General features: G+C 33.5%; 1 long non-coding RNA gene across 2 annotated transcripts in view; it reads right to left on the bottom strand.

Annotated features, from left to right (window-relative positions):
* The window catches only part of LOC141420759 (uncharacterized), a 161277-nt gene that overhangs the window by 74352 nt on the left and 66602 nt on the right, over nucleotides 1–20323 (bottom strand). The window contains exon 3 of one of the 2 annotated variants that reach the window (XR_012445332.1): nucleotides 2178–2231. The exons of the other annotated variant lie outside the window; for it this stretch is intronic. This is a non-coding gene — a long non-coding RNA (uncharacterized lncRNA). Of the gene's footprint in view, nucleotides 1–2177; nucleotides 2232–20323 lie in introns of those variants that run through there. 2 annotated transcript variants of the gene reach the window in all.

Below are 20323 nucleotides of genomic sequence, written 5' to 3'. Positions count from 1 at the left end.
TGGAAGTACTGTTTTGAACAAAATTATTAAAAAATAATCAAAGAACTTGAGGAGGACTAGAGTAGATGAAGAAAAAAAGAGAGCCACTATACATACTCATGAACAGGAAGGTCCCTATAAGAACTACTCAAGTCTAATCTCTCTAATTTTAAATTAATTCTTATCAACATTGTAACAGAACTTATCATAGAATTTGAAAATACATTTTTAAAACCTATATTAAAATGAGAGAATTAGTAGCTTGACATTACTGAAAAAGAAGAGAAAGTTTAGCAGATGATTTCCTATCAGCTAATACATTACAAAATGCTATTAAATCAGAATATTATTGAGATGTTGTTAGAATCAATAAGGAGACACAAATAAATATGGAAACTTGACCTATATCAAACACTATTAGAATTTAGTATGACAACACCATTATAGAAATGGTATAAGAGAATTATTTACCCTTAAACATACACAAACAATTTCAAATAGATTTAAAAGTTAATTATACAACAAAATATTGAAAAAAATCTAAGAAGATAATATTAGGTGAATTTTATGAGCTTAAGGTAGGTAATTATGTCTTCAAAAAACACAAAATGAGCCTGGTGCTGGTGACTCCTGCCTGCCATCCTAGCTACTTAGGAGGCAGAAATCAGGAAGATCCTGGTTTGAGGCCAGCCTGGGCAAATGGCTCAAGGTATAGACTCTGAATTTAGAACTGAAACAAAAAAAACCCCACAAAATGGGCTTGGTGCAGTGGCTCAGGCATGTAATCTCAGCTACTTGGGAGGTGAACAGGTCAGCAGGGTAAAAAGTTACTGAGACCCCATCTCAATCCACAAGCTCAGAGTGGTGGCGTGCATGTGGAAGCTATGTGGAAGGTATAGGTAGGAGGATCACATTCTGAGTCTGGTCTTAGGGCAAAAAGTGAGACCCTCTCTGAAAAATAACCTAAACCAAAAAGGGCTGGAAGGGTGGCTGAAGTGGTGAGCACTTGCCTTGCAAGTACAAGGCATTGATTTCAAATTCCAGTACTGCAAAAAAGAAAAACATTGATACATCTGAACCCATTATAATTAAGAACATGTTTTTCAACATGTACCATAAAACTAATGAAATTACAGAGCATGGCCATCATAGTCATTTTGCCTGCAGTTAATCATTAATGTGTTAGTGCCCTAAATATGTAAAAATATGTTTTAAAAAACCCTCACAATAACAATAGTAATAATAGTAAAATTTACAATAGGAAAACAGCCATAACAAAAGAAAGAATGGCAAATAATCTTATGAAAAATATGCTTAACTCATTATTTTTCATTTAGATACAAAACATGTTATAATGTGGACATTTACATTCACCTGACTGGCAATTTTTTAAAATTGAAAATAGCTCAGAATGTTTTCCTTCTTATTGTTCAGGGTATCAGTTCTTATAACTCTTGGAACTCAGCAATTTCACTTCTAGATATCCTCTCAAGAATGTCCAAGGCAGCAGTGTGTGTAACAACCAAGTCCTAGAGACAAGACAGCTGAAAGAACCATCCCTCAGAATGACTCTCTAAAGTGGATTCTGAGTGAATAAAGCAAGGCACCCAAAAATATTTAGAGCATGATGACATGAACAAAATATTTAAAAACATGCAATACTATACTTCATCATGTTTAGGAGTATATATGCATGTGGTGAAGCTATGTAAAAAGTCCAGGGGATGGTCAATCTGAAATGTAGCTGGATGTATACTTCCCAGGCAGAAAAGAGGATATTGTCAAAAATGTTCTCTTTATCATGAGAAATGAAGGGCTGTTGATCAATTTTGTCATTCTAAACTGTATGTATATTAGTTGTACTCTTTGGTATGAATGATATAGCTTATTAAAAGATACTTACAATAAACTAGATAAAGAGTAAATAAAGTGTATACTTCTATACAGGGTGAATGTTAAATGTTTTATTCCCACATGAGTAGTTTCATCTCTAATATCACTTTAACAACTAGTGATTCATTTCAACTCCTCCAGTATAGCTCAAAATCATTGCCTCTACCCACCACAGCCGGGCACATACATATATATGTGGCCACTAACAATTTTTTGATGGCTGATGGCTTTGATGTGGCATTCAACCTCTGGATTTTACATAGGGTAGGGTGGAAAATAAGAATAACAAATACCACTACTTACCATTGTAATTCTTTGTTTTTCAGAGTCACATTAGTAAATGTTCTGTATCCATTAACCTTTTTGCAAAGAGCAGAAGGTAAGCTAGTTAACATTTGACAGCTTTGCAGAATCTATCAACTTGTAATGAAAAATATGCTGCTCATTCTATTCTCTGTATACCTGTCAGTCGCAGAGAGTGTGTTACAAGAACAGCTGTTGCTATCACGATTACTTCTCCAATTCCCTATATTCTGCCAGTAAATATAAACTAAGGGTGGTCTTGACTTATTAGCATATGAATTTTAATTTCCTTACTCAGTAATTCTGTATTGATCAATTGTTTGTTAATGGTTTATTCCATGCATAATAAATGAGTTTCTCAGTTCTTGTAAGTGGTGCTTAATAGCAATCTTGTAGGACAGACAGAGTAAACTATCTTGCCTTCAAACAATAAGCAAGGCTAATGGAAACAACATATTCTTCTCTGGCCTTGGAAATGATCCTACATGTTCCCATAATCACAGTATGATTAAAAATGATGATGGGATTGTAGAATATTTGTGTAAGGGACAACAAGGATGCAGGTGCAGTAATAATAACATGGTGATTGAGTCCCAAAAGGAAAAGGTGAGAACAGTTTCCAATCAAGAATGTAATCAATCAGTAAGTGGATGTCCTCCCTGGAATGTAATTAATAGCCTGGGATTTTCCTCAGTAATTGGTTATTTCATAATCCTTAACTATTTGTTGGTAGGTAGTTCAAAACTCCCCAGAGCTGATTGTCAATCCTCTACAAATGAAGACAGCAGAGCATAACACTTTCCCAATTCCTTTTAAGCTATCTATATCCATATAATCCTTTATATGGATTTATCCATATAATCCCTAAGCATTTGTGTCATGTGTAGAACTGATGAAATCTTCAGTTTGAATAATTTCAGCTTCAGGTATTAGCCTTAGGTAGCTACAATATATATAAACATATGTCATTTTATTGTTCTTTATTTTGTTGTGTTTGAAGATATTTCTTCTTTTTTATGAATTAAAGTTTCATGGCAACCCTGTGTTGAACAACTCCACCAATGTTTTTCAGCAGCATGTACCCACATCCTGTCTCTGTGGCATATTTTCATAATTCTTGCAATATTTCAAACTTTATTATTATTATATCTGTTATGGTGATTTGTTATAAGTGATCCTTGGTGCTATTAGCTAAATTATGCAGGACAAACCTTGCCCTTATATGACAGTGAACTTAATTTGTAAATGTTTCATGTGTTCTGACTGCTCCACTACTGGCCATTCTCCCTTATTTCTCACTCTGGGGGTTGTCCATTCTCTGAAACCCAACAAAATTGAAATTAGACCAGTTAATAATCCTCAAGTGATCTCTATGGATGTGAAAGGAAGAGTAATAAGAAATAATAAGCACCCTTTCTCCCAATATGGAGAAAGACTTAGTGGTTTGGTTAGAAGATAAAACCAGCCACAACATTCCCTTAAACCAAAGCCTAATCCAGAACAAAGCCCCGTCTCTTTTCCATTCTAAAAAAGCTGAACGAGGAGAAAAGACTGAAGTGTAAAATCTGAGGTTGGTTCCTTCTTCATAACGTAAAAGTACATGAGGCAGCAAGTACTAACAAGGACACTGCAGTAAATTACCCAAAAGATCCCAGTGAGAAATTGGTGAAGGTGGCTACACTAATGGGAAATTTTCAGTGTAGATGAAATAGTTTCATAGTGAAAGAAAATGCTATATAAGACTTTCATATCTAGAAAGAAGAAGCCAATGCTTGGCTTCAAAACTTCAAAGGACAGATTTGCTCTATTATTAGAGGTTGATGCAGCTGGTAATTTCATGTTACCCAGAAATCTTTTATGAAAGGAAAAGTATATCAATGCAATAAAATTATCTTATTTTTTAAAATTTTCATAGCCACTCTAAGTTTACCACTATCTTGATTAGTCAGTAGCCATCAGAGTTTAAATCTGGAATGATTCTCCCGCACCACTGTGAATGCTTGAACCCCAACTGATGGTGCTTTTGGTAGGAACTTTAGGAGGTGGGGCCTAGTTGGAGAAAGGAGTCATTGGGAGCATACCTTTTAGGTATATTTTATCCCTTACTTCTTCCTTACTAGTACCTTCTGCTTCCTCATTGCCAAGAGGTGAGTAAACTCCTGGGCCATATGCTCCTGCTGCCAGAGGTCTAACGACGGCCAAGACAAAACAGATACAAGTGAACATGAACTGAAACTGTGAGCCAACAATTCCCTTTCCTTTTTAAATTGATTTTCTCAAGTAATTTTCATAGTGACAGAAAGCTGATGAACACAAACATCAGGTAAGACCCTGCACCAACAAAAAGATTATGACTTGTTGAAGGTTCAAATGACTTTTAGCATTTTTAACAATACACTATTCCTAATGAAAGTATGTACATTTTCCAGATATAATGTTATTTTGTACTTACTAGACTGCAGCATAGAGTAAACAAAACTTTTATATGCATTGATGTGGTGGTGGGTCTTGATTATCAACTTGGTTGAATTGAAAAATGCCTAGAGGATTATTAAAGAACACTTCTGTATGTGTCTGTGAGGGCTTTTCAGACATTAGTTTATGAGGACTCTGATCACATAAATAGTTTAATTCATTCATGAATTCAAAATTTGAGCAGACTATTGGAATGTGGTAGATTTGTAGAAGTTGGGCCCTAGTTGGAGAAAACAGGTCACTGGAATGTGTCCTTAGGGGCTATATCGTGCCCTGGTCCCTTTTTCTTATAGTTCCTTTCTGTTTTCTGTCTGCAATGATGTGAGCTACTCTGCCATGCCCTCTTTGCCATGGTGAACTGAAATCTGTGAAACCATGAGCTAAAATAAACCTTTCTTCTCTTAAGTTATTTCTGTCAGCATTTGATCACAGCAACAAGAAAAGTAACCAATGCTATTGGGAAACAAAAGCAATGTATGAGATTTGCTTTACTGCATCATTGGTTTCATTATAGTCAGAAACTGAACCTGCAATACTTCTAAGTATGCCTGTATATAAAACATGTCATTCAGCGTGCACACACACACACACACACACACACACAGCCATCACAATAGCAAGTGAAGTGAATCTCCAAAGTTACTTAATTCTGTAGCTAGCTGAACAATATCTGTGAAGATCAAAGTTTCCCTCATCTCTCTATTCTGCAATCTTTGGGCTACTGACATTTGTTTTCATGCCTGGGCCTTTCTAGTCATGACCTAAGATAATAATTTCCTAACAGCATAACGCAGTGGTGGATTCATTTTCTGTGTGTTTTCCTTAGAGTATAGAAACTTCCCAAGAATCACTCTCTCTGCCCCAACAGAATCTCTCTCATTTCAATCAGTATGAGCTACAGCACACCTATTCTTACACCAATCACCAGCAAGATAAATGAATGGATGTTGAGGAAGATTGACTTTACTTGTTATCAACTGGTTAGGGATGCAACCTTCACTGAAAGGCCAAAGGAACTAATATGGAAATTAACTCAGCATCCTATTAAGCAAATGACTAATAAGTTAAAAAGTAAGATATTTGCTATAGAAATGGAAAGGCTTTCTAGAATGTCCTATGTAGTGCCTTTTCCTAAATTTCAGTGAGATCAAAATCTTATAAGTTTATTTACCTATTCTATCTATTCTTAATAATCAATGAGAGTAAAATTTTTCACAATATGTCAGGAATTTTCTAAGTCCTTCAGAAAAGATAGTTTTCTTCTAGTATTTCCTCTATAGATTTTAGCAGATGAATATTTTGGTTACAAATTATTTGTAAAACATAAAAACAAAACCAATATCTAGACAGTTTTGCAGTATGTTTCAGGGAATATACTTACACTTTTCCTTGAATGAGATGGAGACAATAATTGTAGCTTATTAAAAAATCAGCACATAGAACAAGAGTGATCCAATAGGAAATACAAGAAAGAGACTGAACAGAAAATTGAGTTTCACCTATTCATTATTCTTACCTCATCTTGTTCTTAAATGGAAATATATACTATCACGTTACTGTGAGAGTTGAAGGTAGAGGAAATGTGTGGCAAAGAACTGGCTAAATTTCTAGAAATAGATTTTAAGTGTTTGCATGCATTTTAAAGAACTTTTAAAGTGACTAAGTGGGTTAGAATGTATACAGAGAAAGAGAAATATGGGGAAAGGAAACATATATGGAGCACTGGTACATGACCAGCACAGGGCTAGGAGTTTTTTTATACTTTTAAGTATATTCAGCAAAACAAACTTGAAAGTACACATTATTACTACCAATTTTTACATGGATAAATTATTGATTAGAGAAATTATGTGACTTGTACTACTGCTCAAAGGTTGGTGTGTATAACAAATTGAGAATCAAATATCTTTCTGAGCACACAGGAAACGGAGGGCCCCAGATACATGCTTTAACCTTCCCCATTAGCAAAAATGCCAAGGTTAAAATGAGATGAAGCAAATAAACACAATTAGAAATGTTGTATTTGCTGTGTATAAAAATTGGCTCAGTCTATGTATAAGCAATGAAAATGATGATGAAGTGGCAACTTTTAGACCACTCTTTAAAAGAGGTCTTTGTGTAGTATCCTTAGTGTCAAATGTCTGTTCTTCCTAATTACTGCAAATACATAGTGTGAAGTCAACAGGCAAGAGTAGTTCAACATCAACATTAGATGTAGACATTTCCTGCTTTTATAACCTACTCTTTTTTATGTGTCTACAGTTATAGAGTGTAGACTGTTAAAATAGAACATAAGCTTTTTGACCCATATTTAATCAAACTGAAAATGTAAGACTATAAGATAGACTCTCCAGAATAGAGTGGTTGGAAGGGTGTTAGGGGTGTGAGTGACGGGAAAACACCTTGGAAAGTGACTGTGGCAGGCATGATTCCCCCAAGCTTCACATCGTAACTCAGCATGTGAGCACCAGGTTGTGCACAATACCACACAGTGGGAAGTGTGAATGTGAGTGTCAATGTATGAGTACTTTTTTCCCTAGTGTTTCACAATTACCAAAACACCTGCACAGCAAAATGCTCCTTATTTGTAAAACAGTATTTATGAAGTAGAATATTTATAAAACAGAATATGCTCTTATTCTCTGCTCAATATGTGTTACACGGTAAAAAAAATACATACATAATGTAAATATTAGTAACAATTGAAAATATTACTAAACAGATTATGGAGAGCAAAACAAATGCATAGGTCAGGGTTTGTCCACTATATTGCACAATTTTACTTTCTTCATTTACAGATACCTTAGATATGGAAAATATAATGACCTAGACTTGATATTCAAAGCTACTAGATAAATGCAAAAAATTCAATATATAGAATTAAACATATAGTCGGGAATACTAATAAAAGTTTCCCGGAAAAAGTACACACATTTTAACAAAAGTATATAAAAACAGTAGTAGGGGATTGGTCATTTAAGGTTTCCTTTGTGAGTTTTAATTTTAATAGACTAATTGTAGATAACTGAGTTGTTTTACTTGGACACATAATTAAAGTGTCCAGACTGAAAACTTTTTCTTTGGGAACTTGTTGTCAACATGAAAGAGGTTAGGAACTATCCTCCTGTCCAAGGAGAGCAAATCATCAGAAGTGTAACTGTCCTACTTTATTTCTCTTTGTAGTTTTTCATTTCATGGTTATCATGTGTAGTGTAAGTCCTATAGGAAGAAGAGAATTAGAAATGTCTTTTCTGGATTTCAATATCTAAAAGATTTATCATTATCTCAGCTGGAAAGCATCAGAACCAATTCTTACATATTTATATCCTCCCATGACCCTTAGCACTTTAAACTTGATTTTGAAAACTTGTATGCGTACTACTTCTACTATGTAAACGTACTGGAGGCAGGGTTGTTGACTGTTTGATTCATTAAATACTCATTTGTTGAGCATGTGACAAATATAATAACAAAGATTAATAAGACAAAATATTGGTGGTCTAGGTGTGGGAAAGATAATAAAGTCAATGGTGGTGGCAATATCAAGATGGATACAGACAAAACTGATACTTTAAAAAAACATAAATTCAGTAATATCAGGAATTTGACTGGCAAACACAGAACAGATAGTTCTAACACTGCTGAAGAGACAGAAAAGATTTTGCAAATGCAGTTGCATTTATGATGAGACTTAAAGATAGGCAAAAATATTTTAGTTTTTAAACGAATAACTTTGGTAAAGGTGCTACACCATGAAAATTATGACGTGTACAGAACTGGCAGAAATGTAGCATACCAAGAGTGTTAGGTGCTAGAGAATTTTTGTTTATCCTGAAGCTACTGGAGAATTTTTTTTTTAGTTAGGACAAAATGAGATTTTGTTGGTAAAAGGACCGATCACTCCTGCAGTTGTTCTTATGGTAATTAGGAGATATGTGAGATTAGTCAGATTGTTTTGGGGGTACTTCCGGTTTCAACAAACAGAAAATTAATGTAAGCTCACTTATAGCAAAAAGATGATTGATTCACAACTAAGTGGTAATGTAGATTCCCTGTATGGGTTTAGTCAAGGTGTAGGCTTTCTCAGTGAATCTTACTCTTGTCTCCTTCATGAGTTGGCATTTCCTGGTCTAGAAGAGTACCTCAAGTGGTAGAGTTCCTGCCTAGCAATGTGAGGTCCTAAGTTCAAATTCCCGTACCACCAAAAATTTAAAAAGTCATAAGTTGACATTTCCTTAGGCTGGCTCCTCTTCTAGGACAAAATGGCTGCCATCAGTAAAATGGATAGTATTCTTGCTCTTTAGATTTGAACAAAAGGAGTATTGTTCCCATACAATCATTAAGCAATAATTATATATTTTCCCTTTCTTAGTTTATCTTAAATAGCATCACGGGTGAGACTGTTCACATCGTCTTATGCCAATAAGAGATAATAGTTAGAGCTGGGAGTCATATTGTTCCTAACCTTCTTAGGAAGGAGCAACACAATGGTACAGGCATGGTTTCCAGAAAGAAATTTTGGATGTTATAAGAAAAAGTGAGTGAATGGAGAAAGTATGGCTGCTAGGTACACAACCAGCAAGTGTACATAAAAGAACACATTCTTGTCATTGTCCAGGCAAGAAATGACAGGAACCTGAATTTCTATATTGGAAGTAGAAATAAGGAACACTGGATAGATTTGAAAAAGTGTCAGCTGATTGAATTTGACAGGTGTGAAAAAGGGAGAAATGAAGAATAAGTCTAAATTTTGTGGCTTAGGAAAATGGAAACTTGGTACTGGCATAAACCAAGGTAGATAAAACAGAAGTATTAAATATTTTTAAAAAGAGAAAAGGGTAGGATTATAAGCTATTGGTAATACTTTGAGTTTAAGGTGATCATGTGAGTCTAAATTTGCATGCTTGATAAGTAATTAAATAAATAGATATGTATTTTTGCATGTATATCTTGACTGTAGACATGATATGAACACATGTAGAGATTGGTAGTAATTTAAATAAGGTAGAACAGGGATAGATTTGTTGAATGAATTGATGGAGAGCCAAATATAGAACCTTGATAATGATAAAATTAAGAGATTGAACAATATTTAAATGTAATGCCAGAGACAAAGAATGAATTACATTCAAGGCAGAACCAGTAGAATGAAAGGATTTTAATGTAAAAAGGGTTAGAATACCAGTAAGGAGTGAGTAGTTATATATGTGTTACATAATAGTACAAATAAAACTACAGAACATGTTTAGGGAAAAGGTTGAATATTTCAGATAGAATAATAAGGGGAGACCTCTATGAGGAGATTTGTTAGATCTCATTAAAGAAAGTAAGGAGACATTCAAAATTGGGCAGGTGGCAGTAGTAAAGCAGTCTAAAGAAAAATTAGGTTCAGCTTGCAATAAGCATAAGAATCTCAGTGAGTGTTGTGATGGGATGAATTAGGATGCTTTTAATAAGAAAGTGAGAAGGATCTGTATTTAGAATCTATTCTGAATGTAGCAAGCTTGAAAGAGCTTGAATAGAAAGGACTTGATAGAAGGAAATGGAAAGAAAGGAAACAGTCAAGGTCACTTGAGGGAGTGGACTAGGTATGGAACACTGAGACAAGAGCTAGTTAGGTGAGAGGAAAGATGGATATTTCTCCTTTGGCTTAACTGAGTTTTCTGTTTTATGTGTCCAAATGGAGCTATTGAGCAGGCTGTATAACAATGTAAATGTGGAGATGAAGGGAAATATTGTAGAGCAGGATACACGCATGCATGAGGACACACAGAGAACTAGTGTGTTCAGAAGTAGGAAAAGATGCATAGCTTCAGGTGTGCAGAATCTGTATTTAGGGTCTTGAAAGATGAGAAAGAACCCAAATAGGTTAAGAAGGAATCATTTCATGGTAGTAGAAAAATCATGAGAATGTGTGTCCCAATGACCAAATGAAGACAGTGATTTAAGTAGCAGAGAGCATGTCCTATTTCAAAAGCTGCCAAAGTTAAAAAAAAAAAAAAAAGAGGAGGACTTAAAACTGTTCATCAAGTCTAAAGAAATCTCTAAGAAAATTTCAGCAGGTCATTGGGGGTAAAAGGTTAAATAGAGAAGACTTGAAAGAATGGGGGTTAAGGAACTAGAGATAGCAGATACAGAAGTTTTTCTTTTTGATAGCTTTTTCCATGAAAGAGAACATAAAAAGTGGAGAATGTAGTTGAAAAATGCTGTAGGGTAAAAGTAGTGTCTTTTTCTTTTTAAGCATAGGAGATAGCATAGCAACTTGTATGCTAATGGGGATTTTCTTGTGGAGAAGGTTACATTGAGAATGCAACTTTGAAGTCTTTGAGTGAACAAGCAAGAAGGAGAAGTCAGTCAGTCACAAGTCGAGGGGTTTGGCTTAGTTTTTAGTTTAGTTCTTGGGACTATTCACTCATTTGAAGAGGAAATAAAACAACATATGGACACAAATTGATAGCTTTGTTAATGGGAAATGATTATCTTCTGAGGATTATTGTCCCTCCTATCCCCATCTCAAATAAAATCAAGGTCATTAGTGCAGAGAAATGGATTTATTTGAGAGATAATGGATTTGGCAGTCAGTTGGACATAATAGTATTGAAGTGAATGTTGAAGTCTACCATTGGTCAAAATTATTACTAGGGGTATAAGATGCCAAGATCAAATTTATAAATATTATAAAAATATGATAAAAGACCATAATATAATATAGTTAATAGTAACATCCTAGATCCTAGATGATCATCATGCCCCTTGAGATTTTTGAGACTTTCCTATACATTTTTTTCCCTTGAGTCATCATTTCTGATAAAGCATTAGGAAAAAAATATAAGATTCTGGAAAGGTCAAACCACTTCATTTTTCTGAAAAATTTCTTGAGAAAAGTTTAGGGATATGACTTCCAGAGAATATTGTACTTTACAGTTATTATGAATATCATTTAAATGCAGTATATTTATGTCCTTTAAAATTAAGTAATCAAAAGTTGTTCATTATCCCTTTCTTACAGATTTCCAATAAGGAAAAAGAAACAATAGTGAACCACTCCCCTGTGATTAAATCATCTCCTGAAAAATGTGGGTGTACTTTACTGACAGCACACCCTTGTTCACTGCACAATATGGTTTTGATTAAATCCTCCGGGAAATTGTAGCTTTAGCATTTACTCACATAAGAAGATTCTGTAGATTTGTACTGTAACAATTTGACTCATCACATGCTTTACTTTTAAAGATGTGGCATTTTGCTTAGTGGAAGAAAGAATCTAAGACTTCTGGTAAAGAGGAGGAAACAGCAGGATCCCTAGTGTTGGTAAAACATAAGCTGATTACTGCTCAGTTTTCCACAGCCATACTCATCAGCTGAAAAGGTCTTTATACACAGGTAATTTTTTATTTTACATAAAATTCTTACATGTTTAAGAGCAGAGGTGTTTGCTAATATATTTATAACTGTTTGCAATGGGTATACATTTTATGGGAAGAAGTTTGTCACTATTAGTTTGCAATTATTTTAATTAGCTTGTCATTATTAGTTAGGTATCAGTTGATACATTAAAGCTTGAGAGTTCATATCTGTGGCAAAGGGCAAGTAAAAGAGCTCTTGTCTTCCCACTGAAGGACTTTTCAATGAGGAGGCATAACTGAATTAACTACTCCAAAGAGGTAATTTAATGTCCAGCTCAGGCTTCAGTGAACGTTGTCCCAATATCATAGTATATTCTCAGTAAAACTCTCACCTTTGAAAAATCAATGACTATTATCAGTGTGTCAGAAAAGTTTCTTTACATATATTTTTTTTGTTATAGGCCTCCAGGAGTTTGGTGGTATTTTTTTTAATGCTGCCTTTTGCTGACCTATTAGAATTTTATTTTTTCGATATTTATACAGAGAACCCCCTGTTTGCCCGTATTTGGACATCCAAGGTAAAGGAGATATTCACATTCCATATCTGGGCTTCTTCTCTAAAGGGTTTCTCCTTGTTGGAAGGTTTTTAAATCACAGAGAGGTAAGTAAAAGTAGGTATTTCTGGTTTTTTAAAAAGAATTTTATTAAAATAAAAGAGAATAGTAATATGAGACATTTTGGTATTTTGAAAGGCCATGCTAATGCCCACATCTCTAATCCCACAAATCCTTCCCACTAGTTCTTTTGCTCATCTTTTATCTGTAAGGTTCCTGCAAGGCCCATCTTTTGAGAGTACAGAAGCTAGATTGCAGAATATTACATCAGGTATAGAATGTCAAAAAAAGAGAAGTAAAGAGTATGCACATGTATACAAGGTACTTATCAATAATGAGAACTATGAAGATTGAGAGTCAATGAGTGAGGTTTGAGGTTCATATGATTTAGAGACCAGAGTCTTCTATCCATGAGTCTAATTTCTTTACTCCATGGCTAATTGTTTTTTTAATACCTTATATGAAGTTAAGCCACCACCTCCTGTTTTAAAATATGTAACTAGGAAGACAAGAAATAAGAAAGTGATAATAATATAGGATAGAGACAAGATGAAATAATTTATAGAACAATATACTTGAAAGACAGAAGGTGATAGATCTAGGACTCAGGGGAGTTAGAAAGACCCCTATTGTAATAATAGTAAAAATAGGGGAAAATGTTTTAAATTTATAAGTTTATGAAAGATATTCAAGTCTCAGTTTTCTTTGTTAAGTAGTAAGCAAAATAATCTAAGTGGGGTAAAAAAGTTGTCTCCAGAGACTTGACAGTATAGAAAGCTCAAAATAGTTGACTTGGACAACTATTGAGCTGATAAAGAAACAGAGGTTGTGAGGAAGGTTTGAGATGACACACATTTCGTGGGAAAAAGTGAGATGGAAAGCTACCAGAATAGGAGATTCAAAAAATGAAATACTTGAAATTTAATCTTTTAGATACACAGTGCTCCTAATAATACTGATATATGGAGTATGGTCCTAACAAGGGGCTACTGAAATGAAAGAAAAGGCCATAGGATAAGGAGATAAAGGAGCTGACTGGTTTTTGGCTAGATTATTCACAAGGACTTTGAAATTTCCATCTGCATGGTTATCGCAGCATATCCAACCACATCTGTGATTTCACTAAGTGGTAACTGGTCTAAAGGATAGATCCAATGATTCCCATTCTTGGACAACTTAGATTTATTAACATAATATTAGTCTAATTTTATACTTTGATTACCTAAATGTAAAGAATGTGTCTTGATGATAGCATCACTAAAGACCTTGAGCCACAAACACTCAGCCAAGTCACTGCTGTACTCATAACCCATAGAAACCATGCAATATAATGTATTTTCTTATTATTTTAAACTACTAAGCTTTTCAGTAATTTGCTATACAGTTGTAGATAACTATGTAAAACTTTTATTAGTGTATCAAGGGCATTTAAAATTCCATGGATAACTGTCACTTTCTAGAATCTATTAAAAATTCTTTGCCAAGTATGCAGACAAAGATTGTTCTTATGCCAGGTAGAGCAAGTGTTTTATGATTTTGAAAGTCTGGTACAATTACCAAAGAAGGCATTTTGTTGCAACCTCTTTAAATTTTTATAGGTTGAAAAATTATGGTCTATAGAGCAGAATTAGAATTAGATATCCATGATCATCCCTTCCTCCATTAGAATTGACAAAAATTATTTCTTCAGAGGAAGATTTTGGTTTACAGAATGAAGCACATTGTATTGACCTTTATTAGGAGATGGAATAATTTCCTATTCACTTATGAGCCCTTGGGACAACTTAGATTCACTAAAACAAAATTGGTCTAGTTTTATACCTTGATTACTTAGATAACCAGCAAGAAAAACAAATAGTAGAAACCAAGATACTTGTCAAGTTAAAAAACTTTGAGCCAAAGTAAGTTTAGTTTGTTTTTTTTAAAACTTATATGAGAGAAAATAATTTATGGTCAAATGAGGATTCATTTGGATTGGTGTCTCCTCGCTGGTTTGGAGGTCAGAAATGCCTTTGCAATTTAATTAATATGTGGTTTTCCCTTTAAGATAGAGATACTTACAAAAGTTAGATTACAAATTCAGGTTCCTTGAGACTAAACAGTCTAATGAAACTTGATTTAGAATTTCTGCTTTTGATGGTCTAAATCTAACCTTGTACTGATTGAGTCAGAGTATCTCAAATATGCCTGGAGTATTTGTTAAGCATGCAGCACCCTGTCTGTATCTCAGGCACACTGTATCAGAATCTTCAGAAATAGACACTGAAAATCTGGATATTGTATCATAACCAAGCTAATTCACATGGTTAAGGAGTTTTGGAATTACTAGTGAACAAAACTGTTAAAAAATTTGGTACTCAGTTCATGACAATTGAAACTTTGATATAAATTATTTAGACATCATGCTAACAGCCAATATCAATAGTTATTATAATATAAAATTTCATGAAAAGTATTTATATGTACATTTATTTGTAGATTGTTGAATATATTTTCATTTTAGTTATGTTACATAAAATTTTCAGTGCATAAAACAATGATTTTATTATATTTATTGATTCTGTGAGTCAGGAATTTGGATAAAGCAGTGGGGCTAGCTTGTCTCTGTATGATAGTATCAGACACTAGAGCTGCATAAACCTAAATAACTGAAGTAACTAAATATTCTGATCTAGTGCCTTCTTTTTTTAATGGCTACCTATGATGCCTGGTTTCATACAACTCCAATAATGAGTTCAGCTGCAGTGACCAGCATGTTCACATGGAGGATTGCTATGTGGGTTGGTGTTCCTCAAAGCACGGTATTCCCTGGGCACTTATGACTCAGGGTTCTGAGTATGAACCTTTCAGTGAACAAAGTGGAACTTGCATGGCCTCTTAGACATAGCATGAAAATTGTGAACTATTATGACATATGCTATTATCAATATATAAGTAACTTACTAAGGTCATTTTATATTCAATGTTAGGAGAATTAAACCTGACCACTTTGTGTCCATATTTAAAAACAAGATTAGTAGTGTTTTCTCCACATCCATATGAGAAACTTTCCTTTCAGACCAGAAATGCCTATTATTCTCTCAAGCAACTCAACATTTTTTGAGAATCATGCAACTATTTAAAACCTCTCTTTGCAAAAGTTATCAGGCAAGCTTTTCTTAAGCAAATAGGAATTCACAAAAAACATTTTGTGTCCATTATTTTATAAGGTAAATAAAATGTTACTTTCAGTCATGGAATGTATAAGAATGCATATGAATAAATAAATTTTCAAATAAATAAAAAAGCAGTGAGGGGATTGGTTAAGTGATAATTAACTGAATGTGACCTACTAAATAAGATGTCATAAGGAATTGCTCAGTAGAAATGTCTGATCTGAATATAGTGTTGGAATTTGTATTAATTATTTTTGTGTAGCTGTGATAAAATATGTTACAGAAACAACTTAAAGAAGGAAAGACTTATTTTGTTTCCTGGTTTTATGGGATTCATTACATTGGTCCTTGACCCCACATGCTTGGGCTGAACATCATGGTGGCAGTACTGTGTGGGAAAGGAAGTTTTCCACCTCAAAGAGAGTGGGCCAGGCACAAGATACCACTATAGGCCCACAGCTAGTTACCTGCTTAAGTCCCATTTCCTAACATTTTCAGAATCTCCCAAAATAGCGCCACCATCTGTGGACCAAATATTCAAATTACAAGGCTGTATAATAAAAAAAGATTGGGACCTTTTGTATTCAAACTACAACAAAATTCATCAGAAATCAAACATGCCAGATTAAATTGACGTACACAATAGAAGCATTAGAGTCCCAGAGTCCTTGGTAAGATTATTTCTTTGTGAATTATATAAGTGATAAAAATCATGAAAGTAGAAAGAGTAAAATTAAAAGACAGAATGTAGATCATAGAAAAAAAATTTCAAGAAGAGATTATTAGTTGGGTCAAGTGCTGAGTGATATCAAGATAAAAATTCAAAATAATCCATTTATTTTTTAATGAAGTAGAACTTTCACTCCTAAGATAAATGAGATTTTTCCTCACAACTGAAGCAAACAAAAGTATGACAAGATTATATGAAACTGATTTTGAAGATATTAGATTTTAGGCAATAAAGGGCAGTGAACAATGAAACACAGGACTCAGGTGAGCCGGACAGTTCACTCTGTTTGTTGCTTTGAGAGAGTGTCAGGCGAGCTGAACAGTTCACCCTGTTTGTTGCTTTGAGAGAGTTTCAGACTGCAGAACAGGGAGGAGGACAAAAAGAAGGTCTGGTGAGCTCCTTGCATTGAGATAGAGTAAGATTCCTGGGAGAAAAAGGGATTTACAGTTTGTAGGAGAGAATTTATGAGAGGAAAATATTGCATAGAGATAACTCTGGAGTTCTACAGAGTGTTATCATGAAGTGTTCAGCACAGTATTGATGAGACCAGAGAAAACTACATGGAACTAGGTAATTAATCTTAAAATAACTAGAAAAGTACTCATCAGATGTTTGGGAAGAGTGTTAGTTCTCACTAGACAGATGGAAAATCTCATAATTCATAGGGCATAAGTCAGCGTATTCGGTGGGTCTTCCCTCAGCAGTATGAATGAATTAGACTTAGAGTAAACAATGCCAATGTTAGGTCTCAAAATTTCAAAGAAAAAGACCAAAAGAGGTCAAAGTATTTTCAGTCAATGGAACTGTTTTCCAGAACAAAGATCAAGAATATTTATAATGACACAGAAAAATCTACCATCCAACAAGGGAGAATTTATAATAACTGCCATCCAATAAAATTCTCCATGTATGCAAAGAAATAGGAAAATATAAAGCACACTATTGAGAAAAGGATCAATAAACTAATCTATGACTGATGTAGATGTTAGAATACCAGACAAAAACATTAAGCAGTTATTGCCTTTGCTTAAGAAGTTTAGTAGAGACAAAGGGTGAGGAAGGTTGAATGTAGTGGAATTATGTATTTATCTATGAAAATGGAACAGTAAGATGTTAAAAGTATTTCAAGAATGGGGGGGATAAAGGAGAATAAGGGAGGGGGTGAATTCAATTATGATATATTGTTAGAACTTTTGTAAATATCACAATGTATCCACAGTACTATAATAATATAAAAAAAAGAAAAAAGAAAATTAATTTAAAATATATACAAAGAAATAAAAACACTAATTGAATTTACAAACAAGAAAGCCATTCTATTGGAGATAAAATTTACACTGCATGAGATTAACAGCAGACTGGACATTATAGAACAAAATATAAGGGAATTCAAAGATATAATAGTAGAAACTATCCAAAATGAAATACACAAAATAAATAGAAATGATAAATTAAAGACACATAATATAAGCCCTAAATGGTTCACAAAAATAAAAAGACATAGACATATTGACAGTAGACAATAGAGATCAAATCTAATAATGCACACTAAGTGAGAGATGAGAAAAAACATTTAAAAAAGATCAACAGGCTTATATTGATAAACATTTTAAATATTAAAGGCTCTAAATATTCCAGTTGAAAAGCAGCCACTGTTAGCTATATTTAAAAGTAACACACAGCTGCATGCTGATTATGAGAAACTTGTTTTAAAAAAACACATAATTAACTTAAAAATAAAATAATGAAAAAAGCTGAACCATGATAACTTTAATTGAAAGCTGAAATGACTATATTAGTGTTAGCCAATGTAGATTTCAGAGAAGTGATATTTCAGATATAGGATACCACTTTATAATTAGAAAAGGGTCAGTTCATCAAGAGAGTATAAGAATCTTAAACCTTTATGCACCTAACAGGAGAGGTTTGATACATATGAGGGGAAAATTGATAGCTCTGCAAGGAAGATTAAGTAATTCCCTGGTTAGTTTCAATACTCACTTCTCGATAATTGATAGCAAGGTAGAAAGTCAAGGGGGAAAGGAAGACAAGAACAAAACTGTCAATGAAATTGAACTAATTGACAATTTTAGAACACTCTGTCTAAAAATAACAGAGTGCATATTCTGTACAGATGCACATGGAACATTTACTAACATTGCCTGTAAAATAAAGCTAAATAAATTTAAAATGATTTAAGTCATACAGAATATGTTCTGTCATCACAATGAAAATGAATTAAAACTTAATAACAGAAAGCTATCTTGACAATCTCCACACAGTCAGAAAGGAAACAATATATTCCCAAATAACCTGTGGATCAAAGAACAAATCAAAAATGAAATCCAAAAGATTTTGAACTGAATGAAAATGAAGTGTCAACATCTCATAATTTGTTGGATGCCACCAGGAGTATAGAGGAAGAAATGTATAGCACTAAATACTATGTTAGGAAATAAGAAAAGATCAAATAAAAGACTTCTGTTTGTTTTTTAAGAAACTAGGGTGAAAAGGCAATTCAATTAAAATATAGAAAGTAATTAGTAAAGATCAGAATGAAAATCACTGAAATGGAGAACAGGAAAATAATACAAAAATGAATAAAATCAGAAGCTAGATCTTTGTGAAAGTACTCACATATTCTTTTGATTGTTAGTAAAATGGCAAAACAACTTTTAAAAACTGTTTTGCAGTTTCTTAACATGTTACACATACACTTACTATATGATTCAGATACTCTGTTCCTAGGTATTTAGCAAAGAGAAATGAAAATGTAAGTCCATCTGAAGACATGTACAAAAATATTTAGCAGATATATTTGTAAGAATCCCAAACTGGAAACAATCAAATGTCCTTCTATTGGTGGATGCATAAAGAAAGTGGTACATGCACACAGAAGAACACTTCTGTACGATGCAGATGAATCGTCAATATACAGAGCACTATAATCATGTTGAGTTAAAGAAGATAGACAATTTATGTCTTATGATTCCATTTATGTAGAATTCTGAAAATTAAAAACTAATCTATGGTGCCTAAAAGTGTTTGCTGGGGATAAGTTATGACCCAATGAGAGGAAATGAGAAGAGATGTAAAGGTCCTGGAGAACACTAGTAAGTAATAGGCATGTTTGTTATTTCGGTTGTGATGAAGGCTTAGCATATGCCCACATTGGCTATTGTTCTCCTCATTCACAGACTGAGTTCTTTGTTCAGAATTACCACACTGTGTGCAGGGCCATGTATTATCTCTCTTCCTCCTCTGCAATGACAAACAATTACAACTGAATATCTCTAAAAGGTAAATGATTTAGTTGCTGATACTGAGTTTTTATCTATTACCACTAGTAAAACTCAGGTTTTGATTGTTATTTTGCTCTATTTGCTTATTTCTTGATATGTAAAAGAAAAGATCAAAATTGTAAATGATATATTTGTGCTCAAATAAAGTAACTTAAATATCTTTGAAATGGTTTAAACTTGTGAAAACATGAAGAAGTTTTAATTCTAAGTTGACCAGTGAAATAGGTCAATAGTTATTCAGTTATAAATATGTTAATAATAATACATTAATAGGCTATGAAGCCTTATTCTAATAATTTCATGTTCATTAGAAATGGAAAAATAAAGAATAACTTGATATTTAGAAATCTATCATGACAATCCAGTGATTATAGCAGACTTCCTATAAATATATGTCATTATACTGCTAATAGAATTGTTAATATGTAAAATCTGATAAAAAGTGAATGGAAATGATTTGCCTTAAGAATACATATGGAGTTTTATCAATCTAAGAATAATTTTGTAGCCAGGCACCAGTGGCCCA

Source organism: Castor canadensis, chromosome 1, assembly GCF_047511655.1.
Source record: "Castor canadensis chromosome 1, mCasCan1.hap1v2, whole genome shotgun sequence".
Classification (NCBI taxonomy): Eukaryota; Metazoa; Chordata; class Mammalia; order Rodentia; family Castoridae; genus Castor; species Castor canadensis.
The sequence above is the reverse complement of the archived record's forward strand: the minus strand, read 5'-3'. Positions and strand labels throughout refer to the sequence as shown.